Source organism: Mycteria americana, chromosome 2, assembly GCF_035582795.1.
Source record: "Mycteria americana isolate JAX WOST 10 ecotype Jacksonville Zoo and Gardens chromosome 2, USCA_MyAme_1.0, whole genome shotgun sequence".
In the NCBI taxonomy this organism is placed as follows: Eukaryota; Metazoa; Chordata; class Aves; order Ciconiiformes; family Ciconiidae; genus Mycteria; species Mycteria americana.
Window position 1 is genome coordinate 54,670,941 of NC_134366.1, and position 26,951 is coordinate 54,697,891.

The window sequence follows — 26,951 nt, forward strand, 5'->3', positions numbered from 1 at the left end:
CCTCATCTTATTATACTACGTTTCTAATAGGCAACCTCTCCAAAGTGGCCTTGTGTGTGTTTGCTGTACAGCTGAGAGTGAGGCCTCACTTTGTGTAATGGTTTAATTATAATGTCAATGTGGATTCATTAGCATGACAGCTGTCACTGTAAATGGGTGAGTGGGGAGGCTTTTGGACCCCCTGGGGTCAGGGTAATTGATGTAGTGAACAGAATACTGTATTCACTGAACAATGGGACGGGTCTCCATTCTGACCCGGGAAGGGCAATCAGTGTAAGCGGGGAATCGATAGCAGCTGAATTTTCATCCGTGATCAGATTGATTCAACCATGTTAACCTCCACGTGCAGATTATGTTCTGCTGGAGCCTTGGTGACTCTAGCACACCCCGAAGGAGGATGGACAAATGCTGATGCTTTCATTTTTAATATAAATCTTGAGCAGACACAAGAGCAGCTGCAGTTTTGCTCCACAACTCTGATCAGAGGAAAAGAGGATCTGCCTGAACATCTGGAGGCAGTTCTTTATGTTTGTTTTGCCATTGCTTCCCCAGCTCTTACTCTTCTTGACATCTATTCCACAGCTAGTCTCCCCTTGCCAAGCCTGCCTTTGGAAAATGAGCTAATAGCATGGTATTGCTCATTTTTCTTAAAGGATTTTGCCCCATGGAGTAGCACAATATTCACACTGCCTTTATGGGAGTCCTGGTAAAGGTTTGTGGTCTTTGATGTCTATTACAGGTTTGTTCCTCTGCAGGTCCATCACAGATCTTGTGTTGATGTTTCTCCAAATGGAGTTTGTCTCATACTGACAATTACTTCCTGTAATATTTACTCGTCTGGTTGTTCTTGTCTTTTCAGTGTTACTCGTACATTTGACCAAACGTATAAGCAAAGAAATATTGTTGGAGACTGCAAGGGTTAAGAAAAATAAGGTGTTACTATAGAATCTGTAGGTGTTTTCTATAATATTTATAATAATTTCTATAATATTCAATATTTATTGAATTTATAATATTTATAAATTCAATCCTCTAGCAATAGAAAGCATTGTTTCGGACAGGTGAAAATAAGTTGAAGCAAAGAAATTGAATAAATTACACTTAAAGGCTGCAGTGACATCACTGTTCTGAGGTATCTTTTCTTTCTTCCTTGACAGGGTAAGAAGTGCTTGCCACCTTTCCTTCTTTCACTGAGAACAGGGAGAGGTGTACAGAGACTTTCTTACCAAAAAAAAAAAAAAATCCATAATTTCCCATGAAAATGGAATATTCTTGTTTGAAATCATGCTGAATGATAAAAGTTAGCAGACACATGGCAAGACTTTTAAACAGCTGGCAGTCTCCTTTGCCCTCTGGCAGCCGTGGCTCTTCCTGCAGCATGGAAGCCATGTGCATTTCGGAGAAAAGCACACTCCAATGTGCATGATTCATTGCCATAGCTGTGTGATGGCTCTGCTTATAGTCAAACTTAAGTGTTGGTCTCCTAAGGCTGACCCTTCCACAACTGGTCGAAAGCCTAATGTTGGAGAGCCCTGCCCCTTGCTGCTCCCTGCTTCCTCCAGTGCTCTAGAGCCTGGGAGACTCAGATGTGCTTAAAGGTAGCTCAGACTATATGTCTGGAAGTACAGAACACAGATGATGGCTGTAGAACTGTCTGGAGGAAGAGAGGAAGCCCACATACTTGGGGATACAGGTAGACAACTAACACCAGTACTGGGAAGGGCTGGTTGAAGCAGAAACTCTGAAGGCAGCAAAGCAGAGTGCAATAGGACTTGCTAACACTTAATGGACATTAAAGTGCATAATGAGATGGGGAGGAGAGCATGTATGCTAGGGTGTGCTGAATGACCACTGTGTCACTGACTCTTCTCTCACACTTAAGGTTACTGCAACTACCAACTACCCTAAGGCCCTTGCTCTTGGAGGAACATCGCTCAGCTCCCTTGGTGGGGATGACACACCCCATGCAGTGCAGGGCTGCGAAACAGAGCAAAGCAGGGAAGAAAGATTTGTTGTCAGGGGCTTCTATAGAGCCCTTCCAGCAACCTGCTTCTAAACACACCTGAGAGCAGGAATTGCATGAGGAATCAGTATACTTAAAAGAAACATTTTTCCTCAGTTAAAAATAAATTACAAGAAACTCTAACAACCCGAAATAATCTTAATTTTGTATCTCTGGCATTTTCAGGCTATGTTTGTAATTTCTTAGTCTGAAGAAGCTCAAGTATTGCTGGATGCTAAGACATATAGTGCACAGCTCTTACTTTGCCCTCTTTGAATGTTGTCACCATGTGCCAAGACCTTTCTGCTCTGCGGGGACATGAGGAGTTTTGATTAGAGGATGTTGACATGTGAAGAGAGGAGGACAGCAGAGTTCTTCTTTCCCATAGCCCACCAGACAAAGGTGGGATTGCTGAATACCACAGTTCACCCTCTGCCTGTCACACTATTCCTATTAAGCCTGTACATTTAAGTACAACTGTTTATAATGCAAGAAAGGCTGTACGAAAAATTCCCTTCCCAAAGTTGGGATTGTTTGTTGCTTGACAAAAGTCACTGAGAAGGGCCAAAAAACCCCAGAGCCTCGCCTACCTTGGGATGCTTAACTTTTCAGGGGATGGGAGGGAAAACGGATTGTCTGAGATGATAACCAAGTATTGAAATGGAAGTACTGCATCTGGAATGACTGTCTTAGTCCAGTCTCTCTGGTAGACTGCCCTGGCTCAGTGATGGGGGGGTGTTTCACTTCATTTATGTCAACATTGTCTCTAACTGCTTATTATGCTGGCTTTCAGGGCATATATAGTGTGAGTAACTGCTTTTGTTAGTTGGAAGTAGAACTAGATTTCAAAAAAAGTAATTCATGGACAAGAATACAGATACCTTCAGTAGGAAGCGATGTTATGTGAGCAGTGCTGAATTCAAACCTAAGAAACAGCAAGAATAATTGCCCTCTAATTGAAGAGAGAAAAAAAAAAAAGGCAAAAAAAAACCCAAAACAAAAAACCCACTCCCCTCTTCTCCCCACCCAAAACCAGTCCCAACCCAAAAATCGGCAAACACCTTTTCCAAACACTGGGAAGAAGTGACACTGCAGTTAATTTGCTACAGAGTAAGGGGAACTACTGTGATAAATGAAGATCCCCAAGCATGTAGAGGGGCTAGGGGGTGTGCAGAGTTAATCCCGTGGTCGGGGGATCATTGCTCTGTGAAAAGGAAATTACTTCCACAACGAAGCCAGACTTGTATAAGTCATCAAAAGGGCATTCTCTGCGCCTTTTCCATTGAAGGTAGCAACCTGCTTGGGTTTAACACTGTACATTGGAAACTCATGTTTAAGATAGATATAGTGGATATCAACCTGCACCTAGTTAAAATGTAAAAGAAAATTATTAATATTGATAAAGGATAGAGAAAGGAGAAGGTGGGGAGAGGGCACAATCTTATTGACTCCTGAGGAGGTTTGTGTATGCACACGCACATGGTGTTGCCTCTGTTGGTTGCATAAGTGCTTTTAAAATAATGAAATTACTTCCATCAGAAGGAGGAGAGAGATGTTTGCATGATAGGGGTTTTGGGGAGGAGGGAGGGGGAGTAGGAAGGTTTGCTTTTGTGATTTAAAAATATCTATGGCTGTATCTATACCAGCCAGGGAAGTTGTGTTGCCAAGTCTTTTAAGGTTTACAGAGGAAACGCAACACAAAGCAAAAAAAAAAAAAATCTGTGGAAGCACTTTAGAATGAGCTCCAGAGGAAAAAAAAAAGAAGAAAAAAATTTCCAAATGCTGCATACTGTGTGGTCCTTAGAGGACTGCTTTGAGGGAAGGAAGAAGAAAGGCTGTAAAAAATAAAAATGTACATACATACACCTCCTGGTAAACTGGCCTGAAGGTTGTGACCAAAATAAGAGATTTTTGAACTTTTCATTTTATTTGGTTCTGGAAAGAAGGAAGAGGCTCTTCTGCAATAACCTTCTTCCTATTCTTCTATTCTGAATAGTGTCAGGATTAAAGAGAGCATATAGCAGGAGGAGATGTTTCATTTGGGGAAGGAAGAGGAGGAAGGGAGAACCCTCCTGTGAGTAATTTCCAGTTCAATTAGTGTTTGCTGGGTAAGGTACTAAGGAGCCTGGGCACAGGTGCAGTGGGTTTGGTGACAAATGGCTCAGCTAGAGCCCTCGCATAAGTAGACGTGATAGAAGCAGCCCAGACTTGGGCTAGGGAGGTTTACAAGTTAACTATACACCTGGTAGCATGAGTACTGAGGAGAGAAAGCAGTGGTGCACTTAGTGATAGTGTAGTTGCCTCCAGCTTCCAAGTATCAGTCTGGCAAATGGGGGGCCACACAGCCAAGTAGAGACCCATGTGCTCCGTGTGCCTGGGACGGTGCACCGTAATGGGGGAAAGTCTCTCCAACAGCCCTTCTGCCTTTTCCCATCTCCACTAAACCCTTTTGTGATTCATAACCACTTTCTTCTGCTGGTTTTGGTACCAATCCAGGGAATGATCTGGCTGTGGATGAACAGTATTGTATTTCTCTGGATACCCCTGACAGTAGATGCATGTTTTTGAGAACAGTGACTATCGCAACCAGTCAAGAACAACTGGGCAAGTGAAACTTCTGTGCTAGAAGATCCTAACTAAAACATTTTTTCCTCCACAATGGCATAAGGTACCGTCTCTAATAACCAGATGTGGGCACGAAGTATTTTTGTAGCCTCCTGAGAAACTGTAGCGGAACAATTATTTCTTTAATGACACATGCTTGTATATGAATTTGCACTGCAGAAAAGAAAAAATATCAAGTGAGTTTTTCCTCAGCTTACAACCATTCACAGACTAGCACTTCTCATCCTCCATCCAGCTAGCCATCAGCAATAGAGCCTGCCACAGCTGACAGCTAAAGCAGCTGCTGTGTAGCTGCAGTGCTAGTGGCTTGCATTTGGCACTTGCTATCCAGGGTTCTGCTGTGCTGCCCATCTGTCGGAGAGGTTAATGTGAGCCTCAAAAGCATGCCTAGCAAACCAGTCCTGTGGACTGACCACCTCAGTCCTACTGCTTCTGTGTTTGAATACTAAGTTGAACGTACAGCTGACAGATTTACTTTGCGATCCATTTTCTTCTGACAGAGGCTGTGGATTTAATGTAGTACGTGACCTAAAGTGTCTAGGAAAATGCATTTCCAGTGGTAAGATGGCCAATGTAATTGCACATGAGACATAGGCAGATTAGGAAGAAATTCTAATAGAAAAAAGGATGCTATTCAAGTAACTACTGAGCAGTACAAAAAATAAACTGACCTTCCTTTCCATTCAGGCTTCTTCTGACACTGTGACCCTTATGTAAGGGACTCTTGCAACAGCAAAATCTGTGTTACATCAATATGTTGCAGTCTCCCTGCCCAAGGATCTGGGGATGACATATGTAACCATATCTAACCTTACTCAGAGCTGGTATAGACTCTCTGTTAAAAATAAAGCTAAGGCCTTCTCTCCTAAAGTCCTTCATTCTTCCTTAAGAGTCCTGTTTTCATTTCCCCCTTTCTCCTGTGACTGCTAGGCAATCTCACTGAAATCCTGGGGACTGTCAAGAGAAATGATGACATGTCTTCTCTTGCAAGTAGACCAGAAGTCTGCAGTGGCAGAGTCAGAGCTGATTGCCTATCTTATCTCAAGTCGCTAGTCTCTAATTCAGGCTTTTGCAAACAACTACCAGTCCTGGTTTTTTCTGGAGCTACAGGTTAGTGTTTAATGTACTACTTTTCTGGGACTTTGCCTATCAAGTCTAAGAAAAAGCCTTTTGCCATTTTGATCCCAGCTGGGAAGGGACTCAAATCAAAATTCAAGGTCCAGAGAGCCTGGAAAGTGAGAGGGTGAAGGGCAGGGGACATCGTCTGTCACTCAGGACCTCTTTTTCTTGTAACCACACCTGAAGCATGACAGGCAATGATTTATCAAATAGTAGATAAACTTCAAATCAAACAGAATTATGTTAAATTAACTTGGGAGGTTCACTTTGTCCTTGACCAGTGAGCTGATGGTGATTATTTTAAAATGTATTCGGGTTTTTTTGACATATAAAAGTTGAAGTGAGATCCATGCAAAAAAAGAGCCATACTACTAAAGAAAGTCTTCCTTTGGCATTAACCAATTTTCCTCCATCATTGTGTTATGAAAGAGGCTTCAGAGCAGTCCAGTATCAAGACCTATCCATCCTCCATGACCCGTAGCCCAACCCCCAAGGATGACAGGCGAATAGTGTCTGTCTGCATGACAGAGTACCATCTTACAGACATTTAGACAGTTTAGTTCAGCATTACATCTTTTCAATGCCACAGGATGAGCAAATTGCTCTAAAACTTGAAAGAGACCTAAGTGTAGCTTGCATGGTCTCGTTTTCAGAAATTCATGGTTATGGGTTTAGACTTCTTGGTGTGGTCACAGTCCGTCTTCTTAGAGAAAATTATGTGACCAGCTGCCTTTTTTGATAGCATCTACCTGAAATATAAAAGCTGGTATGAAACAACAGGCTGTATGGTTGTCTACAAACCTATTATATGAACCCATGGGCTGCAAGGCTAAATTTGGCCCAGTGCATCTTGGTATCCACTTCTTACTCTAGAAAAAGGCAGCGGGGCGGGGGGGAACTGCTGGTGGGGAGTGGAATAATTTTGCTTACCAGGAGGTGATAACAGATATTTCCTGCTGCCGGTCCTAGATTATTTCCTTATGTGGTAGTTCAAAGATGCCATGAAAATGGTAAACCAGCACGAGCGGTCTGGTTAGCATGATGAGCAAACTTCCCTGTGCATGTCAGTAGGAAGAATGCTCTAACCTCTCCAGGTGATGAATCTCAGACGCATGCATGCACGCTGCTATAGTCAGCATAGTGTTGCAGCAGCTTACTTTGTCCTGCCTTGCTCATGCACCAGTCCAGCTCCTGTACATGCTGAACTCAAGTGATTCAGTGTTTTTTTTCTGAAGGAGACATAATTATAAAATCTGCTCTCTCCAGCTTGTTAGACTCGGGTGTGATTGTGAGGTCTAGAATAGAATAGAATATTTTTGGTTGCAAGGGACCTACGGTGGTCATCTAGTCCAACTGCCTGACCGCTTCAGGGCTGACCAAAAGTTAAAGCATGTGTCATGATGTCTAACATCAAGATAATTTTTTTTGGTACTAGTTACTGCAGAATACTGCAATCAATACACTCCCTAAAAGAAGCTCTATTGCAGAATGAAAAACATCACATTGCAAAGCTTGAAGAGAAAATTTCTCCAGTGCAGGAATACCTTTATATAAGCTAGGCTGCACCTACGCTGGCATATCAGTGTAGGGCAGGAGCACTTTTGAAGTCCATCTCCCACATGTCCCCACTTAGCATGCTTGTGTCGTGGGGCAGTCCTGGAGGTTGCAAACTGTGTTTCTTCTGGATGGACTGAAAGCAGAAGATGTGTGCCCTATGCGCTCCGGCTAACGGGTGCTAAGTCTAGGGGAACCAGGTGAGAGCCAGGCTGAAGGACCCCTTAAGGTGCGTGCAGTGTGGAAGTTGGGTTCTCACCACCATTTGCTTTGCTCTACAGATCCCCTCCTACTGCAGTGTTACTACTTGCTAATGCAGACCTGGCCTTAATTTTCTCTAAGATTTTAACTTGCGGTGCATGTTCTTTTCACTTGCTTCCATTTTATTGCTTCAGTAATTTCACAGATCATTGAAACTTGACTATCTCAATCCGTGGGTTGTTTTTGGTTGGTCGGTTTAGGCGTTCAGTGGCTTCTGGGGTTTGGCTGTTTTTTCTTTACCATACTTTTACCAGAAACTGGACATCATCTACAGCTTGTTTTGGAAGCTTATCAATCCCCTGCTTCTACCATGTTCCAAACATTTTAATAGCTGCTTCTATATTGTAGTATATGTTAATCAGTCAAATCTGCTCTCCATATCTAGCACAACATTTTTGTCTGCAGGCCTATCACGTGCCTGATTGTGCAGGAAACTTGCTCAAGGCAAAATCTCTGGTCAGGCAAAGCCACAAAGCAACTTAATGGTACATTTATCTCCTGATTTTTTTTAGTTCATATAGAAAAAGCAAGGCCTGGTGGCTCTTACGCACAGCCTGGTTTTGTAACACTAATACTATCAGTTTTGTGGCTTCTGAGGAAAGCTCTACTGTGATCTCAATTAAATACATTTTCTGCTTAATGCCAGACTTAAAACTCATAATGATGTGTAACATAAGATTTATTGCTGTGTTTGCATCGTTATTTGATTTATTGTGATTTTACTGTGTTGCTTACTAATTCGGTATTGGCGTATGCATAATGGGTGGGATTTTCAGTAGGGACTGCTATTAACCTAACCCTTTTTCTATTGAAGCTTATGTAGGCTTAAGTCTGCTCTTAATAAAGTGGATGAGTCTCACTATTGATGATGCGGAAAGAGTCTTACCAACAGTCATCACTTCCTCAAAATCTTTCTCGTTATAAATATAGATTCATCCTGTTCTCAGCCCCAAATAAAATATGGCCAGCCTTCTATCCCTGGTATTGACCTACTTTGTAACTACTACCCATGTGTGCTGCTGTGGTACAAATAATTAACACTTCACATGTGTGTAGTTCTAGCTGTTTTATTTCAAGCGAACAAGCTAAAGCCTACAACATTTGGCTTGAATGCTCTTTTGCCAGTGCTGGCGTATGTGCAATATTTTACAAGCATGCTACTAATCAACTTGCCCTCTGATTTATGTTTCATTATCGAGAGAGCTGAAACTGTTTAGATAATTCATGAGCAAGATACTGGTGCTTTCTGTTAGTGAAATAAAAAAAAGTAAGATCTATCAGCATGTAATATGACCGTAAAATTAAGCACAGCCACAGCATCCCAAACCAGACCAACTGAATCATTGCAAAAAATGCATTCAAAACCAGCCTTTTGCTTCCAATTCCTGCGGTACATCAGGGAAACTTTCAGCCGCTCTCTGGTAACAATAGCGTCGGCTCCTGACAAAACTGGTGGGGAGAAGGAGAGGAAGCCTTTGCATTTTCGCAGTGTTGAGACAAAAGAAACATGACTTCTTGTAGGCGAAATTAGCTCTTGATCCCTGAGCTGTCCCAGGAGGGATTTTGCCTGGGCTCTCTTGCCATCGTAGCACGCTACCGCACGCTGCCGCGTGACTGCCGTGCAAAGCACTTTCCACCATAACGCTAAACTTTGTGTTTTATGACAACACCTACTAAGCTCAGAGAGGCACCGACTTGTGCCTGAAGTGCGCGCAGCTAATTTCTTGGCCTCTGCGGTGAGCCCAAGCCCATCCGTGCCTCAGATGAGCAGTCCTTGGACCAGGCGGGTCAGCACTTGCGACCGCTCTGCCTGGCCGCTGATGACGGGCGCCTGTCACTCGGAGGGCGGATAATGGTCCGGGGATGCCAGCTCGCTGTCCCCCCTCTGAGCCCGTGGCACCCTGGGGGCCGGGCGTACGATGTCTCTCACCCTCGTCTCCTCTGGCACGGCTGTGCGGGGAGGCTGCCAAGCCCGACTGTGGGATCAGATGGCTGGGGCGTTTCCCTCCTCCTTCCAGGCGAAGGGAAAAACATTGCCGACTTGTTTGGGTAGTCCCACTCGTACCCAGACTGTTGCTCTTACTGGCAGGATCCCTCAAGCAACCTGGTTATCTTTATAATGTCCTTATTAGTTGGATGACATGTTGTGCTTGCTTAAGGACCTAAGCTAGTTCATGTTTTGGTCAGATGCAATATAGGTCTTGATCCAGCCCCGAACAGTAAAAGGAGTATTGATGTTTTCAGGCTAAGACCTTGAGATACCAGAGATTTTAGTACCAGTGTGACACAGGCTATCCTGATTGCACTTTCCCTCTCCAAAAAAACCCAAGCCCAAACTCTTCAATTTTCTCTGTCTTGTTCTGTTTACCAGAATATCTGAATGCTTCCTCATGCTCTCAACCATCATCTTACAGATCCTAATACAGTAGTTATTCAAAGAATAGTTCAAGATTATTATATTCAAAGATTAGTTCATTTGTTAGACTTCAAGATTTTTGCCAGAGTACAGAAGAGCCAAGGTTTCTATCTTGGATGCTGTACGTAGGTGACTAAGAATGGATCAGCTAAAGTCTTTTGTTATGCTATATTAAACCTTTGAGACCTCATTAGATGTGCTTGGGTTGGAGAATATGATACAAGGACCATGCATGGAGTGATGATCCTTCTTTTTGCCACATCGTGTCCAGGTGTCTTTGCACCATTACAGATAATGTATTTAATTCTCAGTGTCAATCGTGACAATTGCTCTTCAGAGTAAACTTCCTGCAGTTTAAATAACCAAGAATAGCTCCAAATGCACACTGACCTGAAGACAAATGATCCTTGAAATCGCTGTGTGTGAGAAATATCACAACATGTGCTACAGTCAAGCACTGAAGAAAACCCAACATCCACCATGTGCTTAAATAACTCAGAGAATGATATGCAAATTCAAGCTAAATGAGTAAAGACATGGAAAGATACGTTGTCACTAGGAGAACGGTAACTTGGAAAGCTGTAGGAAAGTGCAGGGTTGCACCTGCTCACACTTTTATTGCACGTTTCTGATGGAAAGAGGTAGGAATTTCTTTTGGCTCAGAAGCAATTTATTCAAACATAAAACTAAAATCTGACAACTTGTTATAGAAAATTCACCCTATGCATTCACTCTCCCATGTTTTCTTACCTTTCCTGAGGACTGGACAAGCTCTACTAGCAGATGCTAGCAAATCAGGAGAAACCCCAGTGCCAGTCAGTTCCGCTACTAGAAATGTTGGCTATAAGCACTTTGGTGATGCAAATATGCAGCTCAATGCACAGCCGAGCAGCACATTTATCTGCACTGATATGGAGACTGGAGTTAAGCTGTAGAGGTGATGAGGACATTGAAGGTGTTCTGCCCTCATATAACCCTGTGCTCTTGAGACGATGGTGCTGTGCTGGGATGGAGGTGTGAAGAAAACCCAACCTGCCTGGGATCTGGATCCCTGAGGGATTTGGATGCGGGCTGCTGAGACAAAGGCTCAGAGAGTGTGGAGGAATACCTGGGATCTAGCGCTTTGCTTTCCAGCTTGGCTGTAGGAAACAAAACCACAGGTTTTGAAGGTGGTGCAAGGGTAAACAGTTCAAGACCTGCTTCTTCTCATGGTGGAGTCAGTTACTGTGCTCTGGGTGATGTGGTATAGTTTCCTCACTCAGTATAAGAAAAGTTTAGGCTGCTATAGCAACACAGGTAGTAGTCAGTTCCAGTTACTGCACATGTAACTAGCTGAGGTCTGCAGCTTTCGAGCCCAAAACACATAGCTCCTTACATCACTTGGCGCATTATGATCCTTCTGACCTTACCAGCCTGTGCAGTCCCTTTGGTGAGTACATCTGAGTTTTTCATCCCTTTTTTTCCAGCTAAAAACAACTCGAAAATACTTCAGCACTTCCTCCTCTGCAGTGAGAATTTGACCGGGGTCTCTCTGGGAATAACTATCAGCCACTTGCAAAAGAGCCCAACCTCTCCAAGCTTTCCTGTGAGCCAAAGCTTTTATCAGGGAAAGTTTAATTCTCTATAGCTCTGCCGTGATTCCTTTTCCCTCTTGTTGCCTGTGCTAGGCTAGATGGTGTGATTTAGGACTGACGCCTGGGAAGGTCGGGGTGAAGGCATCTTCCCTGAGGGAGGTGGGCAGGGGACAGCCTGGGTATGCTTTCTATTCACATGCTGAAAGGATGTGCTGGAGAAATACAGCCAAGAGCTTGGAAGAGGAGGGGTACCTTCGTCTCTGTGCTCCCAGCTATTGAGGAGGACGACTGCCACCCTGCCAGGGCTATGCAGGTCACCTGCCCCTTCTTCCCCAGACTTCGGCTCCCCCCTCCCCAAAACTCATCCTCAAAGTCCTTTGTCCAGTTGAGCAGAGAAAGCCGTAAATCTGTACCCTTGTTTAGTGTGGCATGTACTCTGCTTCTAATCCAATTTCCCTTCTGTTTGTTCTCTGTACAGCCTCATTCGGCCTGACAGCTATTTAATAAACCTATTTGCTTTTCTTTGACATGAGGCAGAAGTGGTGGGTGTTGAAGAGCCATAAGGCCCTAGTGGACAATGAAACCCTTTCCCACTCAACACTCTTCCAGCTCAGCACAGATAAATTGTGTAGAACTGGGAAATTAACCCATCCTATCTTTAAAAAAAAAAAAAAAAAAAAAGAAAAGAAAGAAAAAGAAGGCGGCATTCACAGGCTGGTCTGTAATCGATTCAGGTTGGTTGCTTCCTCCTCCTACATGAGAAATCCTCTCTCTGTCTGTTGGTGCAGATCAACAAGGTTGTAAGATGATTGACAGAGCCTTTTGGCTCTGTCACCTACAAGAAAACAAGCTATTCAGGAACATTTGCATTTTACAAAACATCCCACCTAAGGTATGAAGGAACAAAATTACTCTGAGAAGTTTAGAGAAACTAACCTGTTAATTTACCCACTAGGAAGATATATTACAAAATGTCCAGCTTAGAAACCTTTCCATTTGGTTTTCATGCATCATTCGTGTGGTCACCTTTCTCTGCACGCTCCTCCCTCACAGTAACGTTAGCATGTGGAGCACTGCAGCAGATCTCTTTCATGCAGACTCAATTTGCATGCACATCCTCCCCTTAGGGAAAGGAGGAAAAAAAGTAGTTGGACCTTTTATGGCATAGCTGGAAGACACACAGATGCTGCAGTGGTGAACATGATAAAAGATTAATATTTAGCTATATAGCTACATTTAGGAATGAGAAAGATTTTTCTTTTGATGAACTTAAAAAAATAAAATAAACATAGCAGAAGTTTTAGCTTATTAGGACTCTACATATTAACTGAGGCTTTCTTGGTCTTTATCTCTTGTAATGATCTGACATATATATATATATATATATGACGTTCAAATGCCAACCACCTAAATTCTAGGGTAATGGAAAAAAACAAATGTGGATTTGGAGGCTGCTTTTCTTTTGGATCTTGAATATTATGTAGACTTAATGATGACCAAATGGCAGATTAAAAAAGCAGAATATTCCCTGCCAATTATTCCAGCTATTTAAAACTGGCTAGCTTTTCTTAAGTGGACTTCTGTATTGTTGCCTGTAGACTTTCATTTTGGAGCAGGGTCTTACTGAATTAGATGCTGTATAGAGACACAGTAAAAGGAGGTCTTTCCCAAAGAAGCAATACAGAACATCCACAAGGAGCCATTCATCTGACAACCCAACCTGAAACCAATATATGTTGTAGTCATGAGGTTATTAGGAATCTGAGTGATGTATGGACTTAGTTACCATTCTCCTTTTTTGTTTTTTTATATATTGCATCATTTCTGATAGGCAATGAGCAAATTAAATATCCCTTCCACATGTCTCTCTAAATGAACACAGCAGGTATTTTGATTCTTTTGACCTTTCCTTCAAAGCCACGTTTTCTAGTCCCTGCTTGCTCCCTCTATGCCCTCTTCTAGACTCCCCAGTCTCTTCTTGCAGCAGACTGCTAGCCCCCATACGGATTGTTCCTGGGGTAGCAGAGGAACGTGGTGGTCCAGAAAGAGGAAGGTGCCCTAGGAAAAGAGGATGCGTGGAAGGGTCTAGAGGCAGAAGAGAGTTTTAAGAGAATTACTTTCATCCCAGCTTTCCCCATTCTGGGTCCCTTTTCTCCTTCCCTCAAGCTGTTTTGTAACTATAAATGCATTTTGCCTGCACAGCTGAGAAATCTTTACTTTTGCCTGCAGTACTGTACCTGATACCTAATGCAGTAGTCCAGTGGAGCACTATCAGGGGTACAGAGGGCACAGTGATGTGCCAAACAGTCTAGAGAGGCACATGTTGCTGCTTTCTGAGTACTCGTGGTCAGCTGTAAGTCCCACCTCCTTTCCCATCAGGCTGCCCCAAGCAGGTGTTTCCCAACCTGCATTTTCAGCTTCAATTCTTCCTGAGTGCAATGTAAATTGCCCTACTGAGATGTCATAACATCCCTATCGATTTCAAGAAAAATAATATTTTTAACAGTTAAAATATTATAATCTTACTTGGCAAATGATACCGATAGATACGTGTTCAAAGCAGCACCGATACTCTTCAATGGCATCGTCCCCGACACTTACTTTTTATAACTATTCTCAGTCCTAGGGAGGATTTGAAAAGACACCTGAGAAGTATTCACTTCCAAATCCACAACTACAATTACTCCAGGACACCTTTTTTTTTTTTTTTTTTTTTTTTTTTAAGTTGCTGACTTGCTTCATTTTTATTGCGAAGGAGGAAGGTCAGCACCAGCGGGAAGAGGTAGCGCTGCTCCCTGATGTCATGCGGGAGCTATATCAGCTGTGGCAGCACCTATCCGCAGTGAAAGGCCAAGTGGCAAGCTGAAATATGTTAGAGAAAAGACTTGCTGGCAGATTGATGGAGAACGCTGACATATTTCTGTAAACCACAATACAAAGGGAGTTAATCAAGATCAGGAGGAGTGTCCGTCTTCTTGAGAAGTCATTTCCCACCTCAATTAGCTGGTAGTTTAGGCAAACATACACAATGGTTAGCCCCCATCAGTCTGAGTGATGCTTTCTTGAGCAACTCTTATGCTCCTGCCTTCGCTGAGTCTCTCCGTGATAGTGCTGCCAGCAACTGGTAGACTTTGTCAGCAAGCCGGTAAATCTTTATTGACAGGCTTAGCTTCATGTTTGGCTCAAATAACGTCCCCTTTTAAGGCAGAGAGGAAGAGGAGGAAATATCCAGGCCCAGCATGCACAATGTCTATCAGAGGGTTGGCAGGAATTTAATTTCTCTTTGTTATATTGATTGTCACATTTTATGAAGGAGCCTGTGCATGTCTCTGTTGCTGGATTGGTCTCGTTTGGGATGTATTTTTTTCCTCCCCCTGTTTGTATACTCATTTGGTGTTTCCTATCCTGGAGTGACCAACATCCTAATTCTGCACTGAAGTCTATGTGAGTTCTTTGAAGAAAAGCAACATCTTGTGTAAAACGATGACAAAAAATCCCCAAAACGAGTGATCAAGAGGGAAAAATGAGCCTTCAGGCTTGTAAGCCTAAACAAAGGCAGGCAATAAACATGTGGTAAAAAGGGATGATTTCTTTTAACCTTTTTACTGTAGTCTCTGATATTATCCAGTATAGGTTACAGCCCTTTTGTTTTTCACTCTCTGGATTTGGCAGACCTCTGCTCCCAGGCTGCAGTAATGTGTTTTTTCCACTGTCTGTTCTCCAGTTTTTGGTGTCCCTCGGCATAATGAAACTCTGTGGATTTTCTTCCTGCCTGACAAATACCCTGTTATTGTTTTGGACCACACTGGAGGCTCTTTACAGTGAAAGCTCTCAGCAGTAGCATGAGATACACTGAAAAATTAAAGTAGCATGTCTCCAGGCCTAGTTTCTTTACCTTGCAAAGGGTAAACTGAACATTTTTTTCCTTCCCTTGGATCACCCTTTGATGTTCCAGAAATTCAACTGGAGCAAAATAATGTTTTTCCTTCCTTGTCCACCCATAATGAGAATCCATCTAGCTGTGCTAGGTGAATACTCTGGCTGAATGTTGCAGTTAGGCATAAAGGCTGAAGTGGGTGCCAGCAGCAGGGCACTGAGACTGATCCACCCATGTAGAAGAGGTGGTCTTAATTGCTCTTTTCACCTTAGTTGAACCGAGATGATTTAATAGTCCCAGGTCTAACTCAGGCAGCTATTGCAAGCAGCCTGACCAAATGACTTACACAACTACTTTTTCTAATTGATAGACAGTCATCAAATTAGGAACTGTAGAAAGTAGTATGAATTCAGTCAAAAGCTTCCTCTTTCCTTCACCCTATATTTTGAGCTATTTCACAGAATCACAGAATCATATAGGTTGGAAAAGACCTTTAAGATCATTGAGTCCAACCATAAACCTAACACTACCAAGACCACCACTACACCATGTCCCGAAGCACCTCATCCAAACGTCTTTGAAAGACTTCCAGGCATGGTGACTCAACCACTTCCCTGGGCAGCCTCTTCCAATGCTTCATAACCCTTTCAGCGAAGGAAGATTTCCTCATATCCAGTCTAAACCTCCCCTGGCGCAACTTGAGGCCATTCCCTCTCGTCCTATCACTTGTTACCTGGCAGAAGAGACCGACCCCCACCTCTCCACAGCCTCCTTTCAGGTAGTTGTAGAGAGCGATAAGGTCTCCCCTCAGCCTCCTTTCCTCCAGGCTAAACAACCCCAGTTCCCTCAGCCGCTCCTCTCAGAAGACTTCTGCTCTAGACCCTTCACCAGCTTCCTTGCCCTTCTCTGGACACGCTCCAGCACCTCAATGTCTTTCTTGTAGCGAGGGGCCCAAAACTGAACGCAGTATTCGAGGTGCGCAGTATTCGAGGTGCTTCATTATCAGGTATAAGATAGGAAAACTAGCTTGTAAGAGAACAACTTTTTGTGCTGGGGAAAGGGTTTGTGGGTCTGTTGTAGGAGAAGTCGGTGCTGATCTCTTGTCTCTGCGTCACTGGGAAATGCTGCACAGGGGCAACATCAAGGTATTGCAAAGAACAGGTGTTTTGCAAATGGGGATGTAGAAAAGCACTGCTGTAACTGTGACGGTATGATGTCTGTCCTTGTGACATGGATGGCTCTACAAGGGATGTCCTTGTGCGTGTGTGTGGCTCCATTGGGCATCTGGAGGAGCAAAGGGGCAAAAAAATCTCTTCTGTCCTGCACGTGGTGCCTTTTTGGTTGCAGACCATAAAACAGGAATACCGTCTTCTGGTGTTGGGTCTTTCTGAACGGTGGATTTACACCCCTGTGCTGAGCTTTCTTGGTAGCACCAAGAACATTTTGGCCAGGTCAGTGCTCCTGTTGCTGCTGACAGACATAGGGGTCATGGAGGTGGTCTTGCAGTGAGCAATTCAGCCATAGCGGTGCCTCATTAATTGCTACTGCTAAATAGGATCGGGGGCCCAGGAGTCTGCAGGCTTGGCTCTTCCCTTCTTTGCACCACACGGGTCAGGAGCCACTTCACTGCGGTTGCTGGTGACACCGACATAACAGTCGCCCCGAGGGAAAATCGGACCTCCAGTTTATTTTTCCTTAATGAATTCTTGATTGCCGGGTCAGGGAATACTTTCCACCCCCAGTGCCAGGGTGGTGTGTGGCAGAGGGAGCGTGCCCCTCCGTCTGCCCGTTCACCAGAGGGAAGACACTGAAAACACCAAATCAATTCCGCCCTCCTGGAAGAGCAGCTCCCTGCCAATGAGATTAAAATATCACTGGCACTAGACGTTAGTCCCAAGCATATTTCTTTTCTGTCAGCAAAATATTCCCCTCTTGCCCTCTCTTATCTCCCGGTTTCTCCTTGTTCCAGCTCCAGCGCCTTGTTACTGCCGGGAGCGCGGCAGCCCCAGTTGAGCCACCTCTGTGTCCCCCCCATCCCGCCTCTGCCTCCCTTTCAGGGGGTCTCAGTGCTAATTAGAAGAATTATCGCTTTGCACAGGAGTGGCGTGGGGCTGTGAAGCCTCTGGCACGGCACGGGGTGAAGCTGCCGGGGCTGTGGTGGGTGCCAGCCACAGAGGATGCTGGCAGCGCTGCACCTGTGCGGACAGGAGAAACCCGCTCTGGGGCTGCAAGGCCGTGTGGAAACCAGGTGAAAATCAAAATAAGCTCCTTTTCCGCTCCTTTCGTGGGCTAGAGGCAGGAGAGCGATTTTCTGGTACGCATCGAGGCTACCTCGTGCCTGGCGCTGCATAAGCCCAACGCGAACGCGTTTTGGGGACAACCTCTATGCATCAGCAGGACAAAATTGTCACAGTAGCTTGCAGGAAGAGGAGCTCGGCTGAGAGGCGTTTGATTTGTGTTGGCAAGAAATGGAAGATATCAGCGCTTTCATGAAACAGAAGAGACAGCAGCACATGGGCAGCTTGAAAACTCAGGCCTCGGACTCCAGAGATAGTTTGAACTGGGAATGAAACTTTTGAAATCCTTTTTTCCCCTTCAGCCATTGCCTTGTTAACACGTTGACCCTAAAATACTGGCAATACTTGAAAGGGCTGGCACAGCAGCGCTCAAACACAGGACTCTATTATTTCAAATTTATGCCTTAGAGCAGCAAAGATTCAGCTAAGCCTTTGAAGCATCACGTAGCCTTTTGCTCGAATCTCTTTCTTCTGTTGGGAGGCTCTTTGGTGGAAGGCAGTAACGAGGATGGCTCGCTTAGATGCTGAGAGGGGCTAATGCAGTGTTGCAGTTGGCAGAGTTTCTCTCTGCTGTAAAAGAAAACTGCCCGCTCTATGCAATACCACTGCAGTCCTACAGGACATCAGATTTACAGTGATTGTGTATTGTTACATGCTAATAGCATTATCCCAAGGGGAGCGTTAAACAAAAATATATGCAAATAACTTGAGATGACTCTTGTCATCATCAGAAGTTGAAGGTAAAATGTTTTAACCGGCAAGTGTAAGTTTGCAACCCTGGAAAGCAGTAACCAGGATAATGCTCTGGTACGCTTCTAGCAATTGCAAGGGGGTCAAACATTCAGAACAAGATTCAAAGATGAAGATACAGCAACCTCAGACATCAGCTTAAGCCCCTCCGTGGAGCTTCCTAATGCTACCTTCCCTGAATGCTAACCTCAGCCATCCCATATTTGCCTTTCCCATGGTATCTAGAGAAGCAGCCCGGGGAGCGAGGGATGAGGCTGCCCTGTCCCGGAGCTGGGTGTCGCATGCTGCTTCCCGGTGAAGCGGCGACGCCGTCCTGCTCTGCATCATCCTTACTTTGGTGCCCGACCCAAAAAGATTCGCTTGCTGTGTGGCAAAAGGTAAACTTTGCAAGAACCCCTTTCCTCTGAGAGGGTTGAAAAAGTTTTGCAGCTCGGTTTAGCTGAGGCTTTTGCTATCAACTGGCAGAACTTGCAGCCTTTTCCTGCCTGGCAGTTGCAGACAAGGAATTGCTGATAGCCAGTCTGAAATCTGTCTCTTGCTCTGAGTCGACTCCATAGCTACCTTGTCTGGAGCATTTATAAGCTCCAGGAGATTTATATATTTAAAAAGGGGGGAAAGAAAAGAAAAAAGTCTGGCCTAACCTCAGAGTCCTATGGGACTGTGAGAGGAAGCAAACTAGAACCCATTTTCCTATTTCTTTCTTGACCTTATCCAAGAGCAGCCAGCCTATCTGTAAGTGGCAACTGTGGAAAATGTGCTCTGGCCACTTGGTGTGAAAGATAGGCAAGACTCCTAAAAAATCTTCTCCGCAGCTTATCACCTTTCTGCTGGCTCCACAGCAAACTAGTGCCCCAGTGCAGAAGGAAACTGGCTGTCTGTAAGGCTGGACAGGGCCTCATCAACAACTGATAAGCTCCCCTGTGAACATTCAGGCTCTTCAGGGTTTACTGTCTTTTCAAATAACACAGAAGCTCTAGCTGGGCAGATTCGTACACACATGCATCAGTGCAGTCGATATTTAATGCTACGCGTCTGATTCTCCCTTGCTCTTCCTGCTATTTCAGGGATGCTGCTCCTGTTTCGTGTGGATGTAAAAGCAATAGGTCTGTGTAGCATGTTTTATGAAGTTGGATAGAGGCATTTAAAGATAGTTCTCCTTCTAGTTCCTCGGTCCTGGTAAAAAACTGCAAAAATTCACCTAGCCGCTAAAATAGTAGTAGGAATAGAAGAATTGGGGGAGCACATGTTGTGGGAAAGAAAACAATACCTGCAAACAAACTGATGCCTCGAAGTTGTGCAAAAGGTCTAGCTTATTTTAAACTGGGACAGTGAAAGTGTGATAAGCCATTGCTCAAGTTTCTTTTTCTGCTATGATTTCTGTAAAAGCAGAAAAGTAGCACTACAAAGAGCTGCCTGCCCAGTTTGGGGAAAGCTGTTGTATGGCAAGTAGCAAAAAGCAGATTAAAATATACTGTTGTGTGAAAGGAGCAGAGGGGCACAAAGAGATAGTAAATAAGCAACACACTCCCTGTAATTCTGATTTATATTTTGAAGAGTAATGCTGTAAGAGGAGGCTTGATTTGGTCATGCTGAAACTTTAAGTGAAGGGAAAAAAAAGCATCCTTGTTGCTTTGGCAACACTTTATGTGCCCAGTTTTTGGAGTTACCACTTTCAAATCAAGGTTCTCTTTGTGCAAAAGGCTTACACAGGCACACTTAGCGGACAACTTTAAGTTATCGTAGATATACATGGCCACCACTCCCACAGAAAACTGCAGCAGGCTGGAGCATGGTGAGCAAGAGGGCTGGATGTCTTTGGGGGAGTCTGCTGAATGCACTTTGATCAAATGCTTTAAAACATAGTTAATACACAACGGATTTAATCTCACCAAAGCCCAGAGCCTCAGCATTTCTGTCTGCCATTTGGCTAGGGTATTGTTTAGATCAGTGTAACTTATAAATCTGAATAGCTAACAATTAAACCAATTCTGTTCAATAAACAAGTAAACAAAGCCACAGTAAAAGACATAAGTTCCCCATAGGGCATTTTCAATGTTAGATTGCCATTGCAACCACAAAGCATCAGACCTCAGAAGGTTTATCATTCAGATCCAGAAAACGTTAACTGGAATAACCAGGTACATGACTCTGTGCCAAAATATGAGTATTTCTGTGCTTGAGAGACTGCAGAGACTGGGTGTGATTAGTTGTTAATGTAGAGAACAGAAAAAAATGGAAAAAAGGAAGAGAAGATCATTATGTGAGATGGAAACCCTATTGGGCAAAGTTTAATCTCAAAGCTAACAGTCTTTGTGCACCAAGAATAACACTGTAAAGAACAAGGACACGGAATTGCTGGTTACTGCTGGTATTGCAATGCCAGCAATTTTTGTATGGCTCAGGTAAGTAAAGTATGTGTCAATCCTTTTCTGGTTTGAGGTTTTTGTTTTAAAACCACCAGCAAAAGGGATTCAAATGTAAATGGCAAGGTATTTATCCGACAGGACATGTAGTAAAGAAGCTGGAGGAAACACAATGTAATCACTGGATAAAATGGATCTGCAATTGTACCATTGGGGCACTTCAAGGTGGTTTTGCAAAACTGCTGTTACTGTCCCCCAGAAACCCTTGCTGTTAGGAAGATGGTGAAATTTTAGTAAAAAGTGTTTATGCTCCCACTGTAACAGAAGCTAACACAGGTGTGTGTGTATATATAGATATATATTTAAATGGAATGCAATCATGAGAAATAAGAAGGAGATTGAAGGAGGAACTGGAAGGTTAAGCTGAAGTTGAATGGATGTGTACTTCTATATTATGCAGAAAAGGGATATAATGTGTTTATATTACAAATTAGGGTGGTCAGTTTTAACAGGTGATCTTTTTAGACTTTTAGAAACAGTTCTGGCTGTTTTGGCTGTATAAAGAAGCAGAATAACAGCTGTAGCTGTATGGGCATGTTGGCTTTTTTATATGTGATTTTTTTTGTTTTTTTTTAATAGCTCAAAATCTCTCTAACTCTCAGGGTCTACAGCTGCTCCTGTATCACATTAATGTAAAATAATGTCACACGGAACAACTTTATTCTATATGGGGTTTTGTAGATTTAATTCAGCATACGGCTTGGCATCCTGGCATGCATTCATTTCTTCAGACAACAAAATTAGTCATACAATGATCTCGCAGTGATGGGCACTACATCAGGTGAATGAGGGTAGAACAAGGAATCCCTTTTAATCCCATGTTAAATAATCACCATACATAAATTTTCTAGCTACAAAAGGATCAAAAGTTGGTCCTTGTCTCCACCACTTCAATGGTGCATTCATTTTCCTTGGTCACCACAAAAACTACCCGAGAGCATCTGTTACCCACTGGAGTTACGTGATGGCGGGAGTTTGGGTTCAGCCCCTTCACCATTATATTAGGTTGGAGGCTCATCAGAAACCTCTGGGAAAATGCTGGGAGAAAGACCCAGTCTGTGCTTGAGGGCTGTAAAGCCAGCTTGCTGCTGGAGTGCTCAGTAACCCAAAGTCTTGGTGGATGCCCGCTGGCAAACACCATTTCCTAAGAATGTGTGGTCCCTCCATCTTCTTGGGACTGGGGAAACTCTCTCTTGACAAACCTCCCACACTCTCCTGAGCGAGGGAGCTGCTTGCCCCACAATGCACGCCATAGACACCACATGGGCATGTGGCCGTGCTGCGGTGCGATGCAGGCAGCCAAAGTGGTTTGTATCCTGACTGCCGTAGATGTATGTCCTTCCCTCCAGGACTTGCTGTGCTAATTAGGGTCATGTGCAATTTTCCAGCAGACGTTTTGCTGACTTTAATGCTAGAGGAAGTGCCTGGTGGTGTTTTCAGGTCATCTTTCTCTGGTTTTCCCTATCTTGAAAAGCTCCGTCTTTGCATCTCCGCTCATTTTTCTCCTGTGCATCCCCTACCTGGCCCCACCTGGTATCTCTGTGGTCTACTTTATGCATGTAAAACAACAAAGTAGGGAAAGCGATTTGGGCTGCCAGGCAGCTTTGAGGTTACTTGTTAATGCATCTATTTAGAGCTGTACGTCTCCCAGATGTAGGGAAGTATATTGCCATTCAATATAAACAAACATATCCGACTCACTCTCAGAGACGACCCCATCAAATCAATTCCCATTAAACACTTGTCTGCCCTCACGGCAACAAAATAAAAACAAAACATAATTAAAAAACAGATTAAGCCAAAAAAGCCTTATAACACAGGTTGCAGTTTGCCAAGTGGGGGCCCTGGCAGATTTTTAGGGGCAGTGAATTTTAAAGGCCAAAGGCCTTGGCTGAGGATGTTTTGCCATGAGCTTGGAAAGCAAGCTGAACTGATGAATTTGGTCCAGCTGCTGGGAGGAAAACCATCCCTCCAGTGATCCACTGCCCCACGGCGAGCGTGGTGCTCTCAAAAGGAAAAGAAGAAAAAGAGAAGTGCAGCACTGCAAATTCCCCCCTCCCCTTTAATTTTTCCCCCAGTTGGGCAACAGCACATGGGGAAACTGTGAATTTGTCCTCTGGCTTCTAAACTACTCCACTTCTCCCTTTGGACCAGTTACAACATTTATGAAGGCTGAAGTTTTATAGAAGAAAATTGTCCTGCTTCCTTAATGAGGGTGATCAGTGTGTCTGCTGCTTTTTAAGAAGACAATAACTTATTATGTTAAGTCTGTGGGATGGGTTTTTGGCTAGAGAGAGACGTTGTTCACTGCAGACATCTGATTGTTTGCTATGGTGTCCTGCCTGGTGTCAGGAATGATGGCGATCTGCTGTTTTGGGGAGAAAGGCACTGCTGAAGCCGGACTGATCCATCAACATAGAAACCCTGTAAAGCGAGGCTTTATCCAGAGTCCGCTGACTATTCCCACTGGTTTTAATCATACTCAGAGGACTGTATCTAACGTCCTTTGAAGTACGTGACTCTTCCTACTTAAATTAATGTATGCATCGTTGTATTTGTGTGAGACTAACATGTGCCTACACGATACAAAATTAAGCAAAAGGGCACACACATCTCCGTTACCCCTCAAAAGCAGGTGTAGTAATAGGAATAAGTAACTTTAATGTCTAAACTGTACTTAGTTCATAAAATGGCCAGAGCAGGGACTAGACCTTTCCTCTGTGTCTGCACAGCCCCTTGCGTGATGGGTGCCAGCCCCAACAGGCAGGCATACATGATACTGCTCTGCTGGGGGTGGAAGGGATGTGCTGGTCGAGGCTGTAGGAAAGAAGAAAACCAAGGGTCTGTATTCTACTCTTCTTTCATCGCCTGTCTGTTTTCCCACCAGCCGAGTTAGGAGAAAGTCAAGGGCTTTGATTGCTGGGTATATTCCATTTTCATTGTTATGGGAGCATGTTTACATGTGGGAGCATTTAAGATTGTTTGTTCTCTCTGGTTCATTTCTCTAGACAAAATGTGGAGTCTTTGAAAGAACAGGACAAGGTTTTGGGGGGATTCAGAGAAGCCAGGTGAGGCTCAGCTTGCTGCCTCTTAGTAGCCCCTTTCCCTGGGGTGCAACAGGGTGACGTTTTACTGCCGTTTGCCTCTGCTTTAGCATACTGCTACCTCTGTATGTTTTTCTTTTGTAGAGTAATGCTAGTGCAAGACAATGGTCCATTTTTTAGTGTGTTACAATAAACAGAGAGCAGCTAAAAACAGTCTGGTAATGGAGAGAGTGAAAGTAGTTGATCAGGGTGAGTGGTGAACCCAATTTTTTTGCATTCTTGCTTTCAAGGAGAACACAGGGCTGGAGGCATGATCTTAGGAGTAGCGATCCTAGTCCTAGCTGAGCAAGGGCAGGTGACCTCGTCTGCCTGCCCCTGGCCCACTGAGGTGAAGGTATCTATTCATCAAAGACGGCTTTGGCTAACAGTAGCCTAGCTGCACTGTAGTCACCTACAGTGACTTGCACCCCGCTTAAGTACCTATGGCTCCTGGAAAGTAGATGCAGAGTAGGAGCAGGACATCTGTGGAGACGCAGAGCAAGTCAGTGACCAAATGCACAGGGTGCTAGGCAGAGATTTGGGGAAGTCCAGCATTTTACTCCAACTGCTACCACTCTCTGTCCATGGGCCTGTGGGAAGCTGCTTCCTCCCTCCTCCCACCCTTCCTCTCTTTTTCACCAATTCAGAGTGAGAGGCAGGGACCAGAATAAGCAAGTCTTGACCCTGCCAGTGCTAATAATAATAGCAGCAGTGATAGTTCAGCCCAGCTGACACCCTGTGTGATTTAAGGTAAGTGTGAAGCCTTTGTATGTGGGAGAGGCATCCTTCCCGAGAATACGTCTTTTTAAAATACCTGGTGCTGGAAGGAATCTGGTATGCTCTGAAGGCAACATGTTTTGGCTGCTCTGAAGCATTTTTACGAGGCCTGGGATAAATCAGCTCTGGAAAGTATGAGTTAGCAGTAATCAGAGGAGGGAGGGAGTTTTATCCAGGATGTGGGAACCGCTGCAGACTGCAGCTTGCTCGTGCGGTAATAATACGCCAAAAGAGATTTCTGTGGATCTCACAGCAGTGGTCCTTTGCCCCCTCTGCAGAAAAAAGGTAGCACATGGCCCTGGCGCCATGAGGAGGGGTGGAGGGTCCGGAGCTGCCCATGCTCAGCAGCTGCCCCATCGAAGAGGAAGGCTCTTCTGGCTTTGGTTGGAGACTGTGGGGCTGAGGCACTGGGTACGCAGGGCTCATCACTGAAAGCGTCAATGGGGGCAGTAGCAAAGGTCAAACAGGAGTGAGGGGAAGGAGGGACAGCAGAAGGAAAGGAGTGGTGGCAAGTGTCCATATTCCAACTGTAAAATCAGCTGCATTCACCTAAACCCCCAAACTGATGTGTTCCTAGCATATCGGGCAAATATTCAAAATATAATGGTGCTGTCTAGGCTCTGCTGGACTATTGAGTGCCAGGGATGAAAAGTTTGGGATCGACAAGGTACTTTGATTTATGTTTTTAAAGGCGTATGGATGCTCCCTAGCTAAGCAAAACCCATGCCCTGTTTTGGGCGCCTAGTCTCTCTTGTGTCATGAAATGCACATTGATTGCACTGTAAGGAGAGCACAGCTGATGACAAGGATGCTCACTGCAGAGGGGAGAGACCTGTCTGGTGGTATCTGCGCTAGCATCTGTTATATGCAATGTGCCAGATGGTATGGAGGGAGCAAGAGCCCCCTTTCTAGAGTAGCCCAAGGCTTGATGCCAGGGATTGCGCTCTAGCTCACCCATCCCCACTGCCTGTGGAGGGGTCCAGCAGGGACTGCTGGTCCTTGGGCTTCCACTTCCTTGGGCTTCCCCTTCCTCCAAACTTCTCGCAAACAGGGAAAGTGCCAGTTCCTGGTGCTCGAAGTCTGAGTGCTCCAGGTCATCCTGTCCTACAAAGCCCCAAAAGTTTGTGGATCCAGAAACGTATGTGTCTAGGAAATGTAAAAGAGCTCCAACTGCAGCCCTGATGCTGAAGTGATGGCCCCGGTGTGCATTTGTAACCAGCCATGCTTAACTGTAGCCCAGGCCTCCGGGAAACAGGGTGATCACGTACCAGGGGAGCTATCAGGGAAAGCAAGCTGTGACAATAACGTTTGGAAACCACTCTGGGATGAAAGACATGCTGCAGATTAGGTATCTAATCAATCTACGTTTCCACACTGGGGCCATCATCTCAGGCCCCAGTTTCTGCACAAGTTAAGAGATCAACACGTGCTTCAGGTAAATCCCCAGACACTTTGCTATAGCCCTGCAGACTTTATTTTTATTTCGTTACTTGTTAGTGGCAAGCAAAGCCACATTAATTCTATGTACAAGATGTTGAACCAGATTCTCGGTGAGATAAACTTCCGTGGCTTCACTAATGCAGGCCAGCTGAGGATTTGGTTCACCATTTAGCAAGTTTTTATGTGAAAATATCATTTGGAAGTGCCCTTTGATATTTCCCCTGGTGCTGCGCATATTACATAGCAGGAGTTATCTGAAGATTAGAGTTGAAGTCAGGATCTTTGTGCAACTCTTACAGCTGTGTTCTCTCTTGCACAGTATAAAACACATCTGCATCATTTTAGTTTTGGAGCAAATGTAGGCTTTATCGGACAATGTTGTCCATGCTGGAGGGGAAGCCATTGCGGACAAGGAGATTTCTGCTTGTGTAATGATTTTGACATGTCAAAATTGCAACTCTATCAGTTTTGGCGAGCGTGACTTAGACCTGCGGTGACTGGAAGTGGAATGTGATAATTTTAAGGAAAAGGCCTGGAACCCAACAAGATACTGCGGGGTGACAGGCAGCCATACGGGATAGAGACACGGACGCACTCCCTGCTGGCATGTGGGATTCAAGTGGGAGAAGAGCTGATAAGTCCGCTGTGGCTCCACCACTTGGGGCTGCCAGCATCAGAACGAATGGCAAAATAAACATTTCAGCACGTGCATGTGTCTTCCTGGCCTGGAGATACCCCATGGTGGATTTAATT